This window comes from Triticum aestivum, chromosome 3A (genome assembly GCF_018294505.1).
Source record: "Triticum aestivum cultivar Chinese Spring chromosome 3A, IWGSC CS RefSeq v2.1, whole genome shotgun sequence".
Classification (NCBI taxonomy): domain Eukaryota; kingdom Viridiplantae; phylum Streptophyta; class Magnoliopsida; order Poales; family Poaceae; genus Triticum; species Triticum aestivum.
In genome coordinates, this window is record NC_057800.1 from 590719360 (window position 1) to 590728889 (window position 9530).

The following is a 9530-nucleotide window of genomic DNA, read 5'->3' on the forward strand; positions in this document are numbered from 1 at the left end:
ACCCACACACTATATCTCTCTAGGTTTGTATCTCTCTCACACAACCCCACGTAGGTGGTGTACGTATACAAGAAGAGAATAGGTGCACCGTGCACGTACTCACGCTTCGTGCCCAGCCACACCCGCGCGGGTACATGATGGAGCTCATTTCTTCACAGAAGCTGAATTTGTTTTTGAAACATCAAGTGGCCAGAGACTCGAAAACTTATTTGCCCAATAGTGACTTGTCAGGGCGGTGGATTTTAGTTTGTACGATAATGCTGCATCCACCTAAAGTAACGAAAGTTCTTACGTAAACTTCCTAGTAATTCCCTCTTCGTAGGTGCAGCATTACTCCTAACATTTGTAATATCAGTTTGAAACTTGTAATATTGCCGTGTCCTATTCCTGCATTTTCAAAATCCTGCGAATCAAACAGGTCCTGAGTTGGTGATGATGTTGTGCCTCCCATCTTTCACCAATAGCCATAGGATCTAGATCTGACGCATACAAACCAAGCTTCTCCATTTTTGCAAAAAGATGCCCGCACTTGTTCCCTATTTACAAACAACTCCTTATCTCTCACAATCAGCCTCATCTCCTCCCCACCACATCTAGGAGTAGAAGGCCATGGAAAAATCTGGCGCGATGGCCGCTGCCGGAGCCGTCCACCCCCAATCTTGGTGTTCCGTGCAATGCACGTGCATCTACGCACTGGAAATTATGTTGAACAGGGCTAGTTGTAAGCAGGCTAGCTCTACAGCCATGATGATAGTGACTGCAGACGGTGAGGCTGACTATGGTATGCCGAACACGGCGCCTATACTCAGGTGTCATCTCCGGCGCAGGGTCTTGTCACTTCACTGTGAGGAGCAGCACGTAATAATTTGACCAACGAATATTCACTGTGAGGAACTGCCTTTGCACTATTAGGAAAAGGCCTACTAGTGGCGCACCTGTTTGCCTACTAATGGCGTACTACAGGTGCGCCACTAGTATCACGCCATTAGTATCTGGTATACTAATGGCGCACCATACAGTGCGCCATTAGTATATCCCATGGTGCGCCATTAGTATGCCTCCCAGGGGGCCATATTTACCCATGTGCTCTGGCTTACTAATGGCGCACTAGTTGATGATGCGCCACTAGTAATGTATTTGGAAAACAAAAAAATCCAAATTTACAGAAAACAACCTATAAGGAAAATAATTTAAAAACAAAAAATGAAATAGAATCATATTTTTTTATTATAGTAAGAATATTACAATGTCTTTACAAGTATCCAATAAAAGGAAAATTGTAAGGAAATAAAAGAAAATCCTAAAACTAATCTTCTAGTAATCTTTTCTTCTTTGTCTTCACTTTATCCCTGCAAAATGTAACAAAATAAACAGAATACAAACAAACTATTTATAACATGTCAATACTGTCATTTTTTATGCAGAACTAGATATGAGCATATATTTCCAGAATTACATGGTGTGTATTGTATGAGTAAGATTATAATGGAAAGGAATTTTGATAAGAGCCCACTTTCGATGATTATTTATCTGACAGAGCTAACTAATCAGGGCATTTACCTTTTGATAATATTATTATACTATACTACTAGTATACTACTCCACTTGGATTTTTTAGATGAACAGATCTGAGATAGACATCTGTTCAAGTGGCTATAGGTAGGCTTGAAGAATTCTCATCGGTTCAAGTGGCTACAGGTGCAGAAAAAGTTGGATAACCAAAGTGGCTACAGGTTCAAACGGCTCCATCAAGAGGGAAGCAAAACACTGGGTATTGCGAGTGAGAAAAAGTTGGGTAATATCATGCCAGGACAATAACAACCTTACGTAATAGTAATAGATGTGTGTAACAAACTCTTTTCTCCTCTCTTACTTAATGGATGACGCAAAGCTTATGCCTCAATTTCAACAACAACAAAAAATGCATCTCAAATGTGTAACTAAAGAAGTTACTACCAGATAATGTTGTGCAATCATTTCCAGAAAAACATTGAACTTCAAGAAGAGTTTCAGAGGAATTGCTGGCATCCACTAGTCTAGTCCAGATGTTCAAGTCCATCCTTGTTTCAGAACATGAGATAAAACATACAAGTTCATCACCTTCAGAGCTTCACACAAGCAGTGTAGAACGCCAACGGCGAGAGCAATTAAACCACAGCCAAGAACAGCTATACAGCCTTAGAATAGGCAACAAAATACCCTACCTATACCCCCCAACATATATAACCAAAGTGATCCTAAAAAAACATATATAACCAAAGTGCCAACTTCTTTATAGAACCGTGCTGAAAACCAACCTGCATGACTGCACAAGTATCCCTGATAAAAATAACATCTTCACACAACAAAGACAAGGAGGAACCAGGTGCCACAAGAAATTATGTGTCAGAGTTAAACCCAAATTGCAAACAGAGCAGCGAATAACAAACTATTAACCCAAGCAAGGATCCAAAGGAACCATTCCAACAACTAATAGTTATAGTCCCACAAAGAACTTCTTGGTGGCACTGTTTTCTTAGCAAAAATACTAGATTGCTTTTGATTGCTGCACTGATTCTCTAATAGCTTTCATCCTACACATTAACATCTTAGGAAGTAATTAGCATTTAGATTTGCAACCATTGCCATTCACACTTCTTAACAATGCTAATTGAAAGTAAACAGGGGAGACATAGCACAGATGTATAGCATAGATACTCCGACACATCATGATGGCGCTCAAGACAGGACAAGTGGCTATAGGTTAGGGCAGCAGCACTAAGAATTGAAAGAAAAAGGTGCAGAAAAAAGCTACTGAAAAACAATATCAGAAGTAGTGCAGACATTGTTGAGGCGCTGACTGAACCATTGATAGTACTACCACTCTTCTTTTATGCGTCCATTAGCATGACAGTGAGGTTACAACCTTTAATTAACAGTGCAGTATGTGTATAAACTATAAATCATACCGGGCACCATCATCCTCTGATGCTTCACCATCATCTTCACCACCATCATCTCGTTCTGATCCATCCTCATACATGATCCATCTAGCTACCCCTATTACAGATTCAGAATCCAGAAAGTCCTTTGATTAACTAGCATGGATAGATAGATAGGTTGAATCCAGGAGATGGACGAGAGAGAAGAAGAAAGGAAAGAGTGTTCTGACCATGAACGGAGGCGGAGACATCTGCTGCTCGACCTGCATCTCCATGAAGAATCAATTGGCCTGGCCAGCAAAGGGGCAGAGCGGAAGGCGCTGGAGTTGAGGAAGAATCCGTGTGTGCACCACATGACTGTCACCTATGTGCGTGAGGACACCGAATTAGGCAGGGAACCACGCCTGCCGAATCGCATCCAACGGAGAGAGAGATGCGGGGAGGAAGAAGAGGGGACCTTGAGGCGCTCCATGTCGTCCCGAGAAGAAGCACACGCTGGAGGAAGTAGTGGCCTCCTCTCCCTGCACCAGATTGTGGAGAAGAAGCTGGCCTCCGCCGCGGCCCAGCTCCAGCTCAACGATGATGCTTATCTGTGGCGAGTCTGGCCGCGGCGCTGACCTGCTCGACTCCATCTGCGACCTAGGGAAGGAAGTGAGGGGAGCAGCGCTGATTGGGAGACTGGAGCGGCGGCACCATGGCGGTGGGTGGGGAGATGGGGCGGCGCTGATTGGGAGACTGGAGCGGCAGAGCGGCACTGATTGGGAGACTGGAGCGGCGGAGCGGTCGTGGTGGGTGGTTGGGGGAGAGGGAGGAGGATTGGATCTAGAAAGGCTGGGTTGTTTTGCTCGAGGGGAGAGAACGTGACTAGAGGGAGGGGATAAGGGGTGATAGCAATGGCGCACCGGTAGGGGGTGCGCCATACGTATAGATAGCAATGGCGCATCTCTTACTGGTGCACCATTACTAATTAAAACTAGTAATGGTGCACTTTCCAACTGGTGCGCCACTGCTAAGTCTGGGGAGGGGTGTGGCGCCAGGACAAAACTAGTAATGGTGCACCACACACCAGGTGCGACATTAGTAATGGTGCACCGCACCCATATCTGGTGTGGCATTGCTATATAGTAGTGGCGCACCACATACAAGGTGCGCCATTAGTATCCATTTAATCTATAGCCCTTTTCCTAGTAGTGTTGGGTGAATGACACATGGCCCCAAGGGGTGGCTGGCCCACCTATCATACAGCCAAAAGCAGGTGTAGTAGAGGGCCGAGGAGTAGTACGAAATCCTACGCACCTATGCACGCTAACCTAGGGCTGAGTGATCACTCGAATCGCAAGATCAGTTGACTAGAAGCTACGCTAGACCCATGGAGGCGATGAGCGCGAGCATCGATCAGCCGGCTGCTCCAGATGGTCCACGACACCGGCTCGCGGCCCGGCACCGAGGAACATCTCCAGGTAGTATTGCTTGAGGCCGCCAGGGCGAGGGGCCGCTTGGACGACAGCTTCATCTCCTTGTTCGACAAGGTCCTCGTCGGTTTCCTCGACAAGTTCACCATCGTCAAGAAGCTTGCGGACAACTTTGACATAAGCCTCCAGCCGACGCGCCTAGGCTCTGCGATGCCCGCCACCCTCAACGGCCACTATGGTAACAACCTCTTCGATGCACTGGTGGCCCTGCGACTGCCCGCCGTCGCGCCGGAGAATGTCCACCTCGAGGTCGCGCTTGCCGCGCAGCGCCTGGTGCAGCAAGACACCATCCACATAATCACCCACGTCTACGCGCAAATCATCCACAAGGACTACTACATGCAAGAGGAGGACGATAGGACGCTGGCCTTCTTGGAGCGCAGGGAACCTTGCACTACTAGAAAAAGGGCTATAGATGGGATTAGAGCTGAAACTACTAATGGCGCATCTGGCCCAGGGTGCGCCATTAGTATAAAAAAAAATTTGGACTAGTGTGCCTGTCCAAACATACTAATGGCGCATCCAGACACAGTGCGCCATTACTTGTTGTAACTAGTAATGGCGCACCTGTCGGAAAGTGCGCCACTAATGTTGTTTTTTTATTATATTTTTCATTCCTTTTTTTGCAAAACTACTAATGGCGCATTGTTCGACCGTGCACCATTACTAGTTTAAACTAGTAATGGCGAACTGTGGAACAGTGTGCCATTAGTATGTTTTTTTTGCAAAACTACTAATGGCACACCAACAGAAGGTGCGCCATTAGTAACCTGGATTACTAATGGCGCATTTAGAGTTGGTGCGCCATTAGAAAGTGGGCAGCAACAAGATATTTTGGACAGCCTCTCCTACCCACACTCACTTTCTCCCCACTTCATTCTCTCCACCTCCTCCTTGTCTCGGGTGCCTCCTCTTTTTCACCTCATTTCCACCATAGATTCATTCAATTTAAGTGGTTAAATTACCTTGTTTTGATAGGTAAGTAAGGGGGGTAGCTATATTTATGTTGTTCTCCCTACAACAATGTGCACATGCACTTTTTATGGCCTAGCTAGATCTATGTATGTTCGTGGTGTTGCATATGTTTATGGTGTTGCATATGTGTTTGTGTTTGGAGGTGTACCAGTATTTGAAATGCGATAGTTGCCAATATTTTGCCGGAATGTTGATTCATTTCCGTTTCGGTGAGAATTTTGGCATTAAGCATTCTTTTTGGTCCTATTTTTAGGGAAAGTCATGCCAAATTTTTTCTTGGTTCTAAAATATCGTTTTGCTCTACCCCGCAGGCGACCATGGTCCGCACGATGACCGAAGGCATCGTGAATAGGTTTTTGAGGTCCGCGAAGGCCGAGATGCTTCAAAAGAACGAGACGGAGATAAGATGTCCGTGTCGAAGATGCAAGCTGAAGAGCCTTATTGCGGACCCGGAATCCGGGCAGGTGCGGGACCACCTGCTCTTGTGTGGTTTCATGGATGGCTATCAGTGGCAAGGTGATGAAGATGACTACGAAGTCGTCCATGGGGGCCGGGCAAGAAATGAGGAAGGGCAGCAAGACAACCACCACGGCTCTGGCGGGCGAGAAGACGAAGAATCCCCAGGAGATCATCACGACGGTGATGCTGTACACAGTCATCATGTAGAAGATGCAGGACATGATGATGAGGAAGATGCCGGAGCAGACGACGGGCATGATCATGAAGATGATGATGCCGGCGGAGCAGACGACACTGGACCATCGATGGGTGGGTGCAGGACCCTCATATTCAAGAGCTGCTTCTCAAGCAGACAGATAACGCAAGAGCTACCGCCTGAGAGAAAGCCAAGATGGATCAACTTGAGTTAGACGCGGTTAGTCCATTGTATGAAGGATGCAGGCCCGAGGATACCCGCCTGAAAGTAACGCTCATGGCTCTGGAGATGAAGGTAAAACACAAAATGACCGACGCATGCTTCGACGAGAACATGTCATTCTGGCACGAACGTCTTCCCAAGGGGAACAAGTGCCCGACCAGTTTGGAGGAGGCGAAGAAAATCATGTGTCCTCTGGATTTACCGCACGTGAAATACCATGTGTGCATGAACAATTGCATCATTTATCGGGACGAGCACGCGGAGTCTACCATATGTCCGGTGTGCGGCGTCACTCGATACAAGAAGAGGAAGAAAGCTCCTCGAAAAGTGGTGTGGTACTTTCCGATCACTCCTTGTCTGCAGCGGTATTTCGCGGACCCTAAGGTAGCAAAGCTCCTGCGTTGGCACGTGGATAGGGAGGAGAAGAAGCGAGAAGATGACGCAAATGATCCAGAGATAGATAAAAAAGACAAGATGCTGAGTCACCCTAATGATGCGAGCCAGTGGAAATCGTTGAACTTCGAAGACCTAGAATTTGGGAACGATCCAAGGAACATCGTGCTGGGCGCGAGCACCGATGGAGTCAATCCGTTTGGCAGCCAGAGAAGCACACATAGCACCTGGCCTGTGTTTGTGTGGATGTACAACCTTCCCCCCTGGTTGTGCATGAAGAGGAAGTACATTCACATGAGTATGCTAATTGAAGGACCGAAACAACCAGGGAACGACATCAATCTGTATCTGGGGCTGCTGAAAGAGGAGCTTGACACGCTGTGGAAAATGCCAGCCAATACGTGGGACGCCGCAGAGAAAAAATATTTCCCTATGAGAGCCGCGCTGCTCACGACGGTGCACGACTATCTCGGTTACGGATATGTCGCGGGGCAGGTGGTCCACGGATTTTCTGGATGCGTCAGGTGCATGGATGACACAACGTATCGCCAGCTAGATAGAGATCCCGGGTCTTCGAAAACCATGTTCATGGGACATCGAAGGTGGCTTCACGACGATGACCCATGGAGAAAATGCAAGGATCTGTTTGATGGTGAAACCGAACCTCGAGGACGCCCGCGTACGAGGAGCGGCGAGGAAATAGACGAGCTGTTGAAAAATTGGAAAGATTGCCCACTGCCGGCAAAGAAGCAAAAGGCACCAGGGCCGGGAAAGAAGGGAAAGGCGCCAGAGCCGCTGGTGAAGGTATGGAAAATGAGGTCTGTTTTCTGGGACTTGCCGTACTGGAAGATCCACCGTGTGCCTCACAGCCTTGATGTAATGCATATCACGAAGAACGTGTGCGAGAGTCTGCTTGGTACCCTGCTCAACATGCCAGAGAGGACCAAAGATGGGCCGAAAGCAAGGGCAGACTTGAAATCAATGGGCATCAGGTAGGAGCTTCACGCTATATATGATGATGATGATGATGATGATGATGATGAGGCGAAGCAGGACACGGAAAGTCATCGCAAAGGCAAAAAGGCCAAGAAGACCGGAAATGACTACCCTCCCGCGTGCTTCACTCTAAGTCAGGAGGAGATCGAGCAGTTTTTCACCTGCCTCCTAGGAGTAAAACTTCCTTACGGTTACGCTGGGAAGATAAGCAGATACCTAGACCCAGTGAAGCAGAAGTTCAGCGGGATGAAGTCTCACGACTGTCACGTGCTGATGACGCAGATACTTCCAGTTGCAATCCATGGGATCATGGACGCGCACGTTCGTGAAACGCTATTTGGCCTATGCAACTTTTTCGACGTCATCTCTCGGAAGTCTGTTGGCGTGAGGCAACTCAGAAGGCTACAGGAAGAGATCGTGGTGATACTATGCGAGCTTGATATGTACTTCCCGCCCGCATTCTTCGACGTTATGGTGCATCTGCTGGTCCATATCATGGACGATATCATCCAACTCGGGCCGACGTTCCTGCACAGCATGATGCCGTTCGAAAGGATGAATGGTGTCATCAAAGGATACGTTCGCAACATGTCACGTCCAAAGGGAAGCATAGCCAGGGGCTTTCTGACCGAAGAATGCATCTCCTACTGCATGAATTATCTAGGCATCGAGAACCCCGTTGGTCTGCCCGTCAACAGGCACCTCGGCAGGCTCGCTGGATGGGGTCACCGTGAGGGTCATCGCGAAATGCATGTCGACTTCGAGGGTCAACTCGCCGACTTTGAAAGAGCAAACCTAGTCGCGCTACAACACATAGACGTGGTCGATCCTTGGGTGGTAGAGCACAAAACCTTTATTAAGAAGACGTACAATGACCGAGGCCAACAGAGGACGGACGGAGATATACTCAAAGAGCACAACTCATGTTTCACGCGTTGGTTCAAGCAGAAGCTTCTGTCGTACCCTTTACATGAGGATTCTTCCGCGGAAGAACAACTCATATTCGCCTTGTCACAGGGCGTCGAGCACAACCTGATGACCTATGAGGCGTACGATATCAACGGCTACACATTCTACACTGAGGCCAAGGACGTGAAGAGCGATGGTTATCAGAACTCCGGGGTAACGATGGAATGCTATACCGGTAACGACAAGGATAGATACTACAGAAGGATCAAGGAGATCTAGGAGCTGAGCTACGCTGGAGAGAAGGTCCCGATGTTCCGTGTCAGATGGGCGAAGAGCGTCCTAAAAGAAGACCGGTATTTCACCACCATGGTTATACCCGAAGCCAAATCCAAGACCGCGGGCACAAACATCACCGCGAAAAATGAGCCATGGGTACTGGCTTCCCAAGTGGACCAATGCTTCTTCATTACCGACCCGTCAAAGCCCAGTCGTATTGTCGTGAGGAGAGGCAAAAGGAAGATCATCGGAATGGATGGAGTAGCCAATGAGCAAGACTTCGACAAGTACGGCGACCCAAGGATCGAACATGACGACGATGATGAAGTAGCAGCATACACCACAAGAAGAAGCAGGACCACCCTACCTAAAGGACGTCCGTTCCATAGAAGAACTCCATTTGCGAAAAAGAAGGGCAAGAAGATTGTGAACAGATAGCTAGCTAAGATCGATTGTATTTAAATCATAGCCTTCATTTCTCGATTGTATTTCATGGGCACTTTTTGAACTATCATGAATATTTTTAAATTTCATGGACACTCGATCTCGATCCCCCTCCATCTCGATCGCTATCCCACCTCGCCAGATCCGGTCCCCCTCGCCGCCGAGCACCCCCCGGTCCACCGGCCGCCGCCGCCGACCCCCCGCACCCTCGATTCCCCTACTCAACCGCCGCCGCCGACCCCCCGCACCCCTCCCCTACTCAACCGC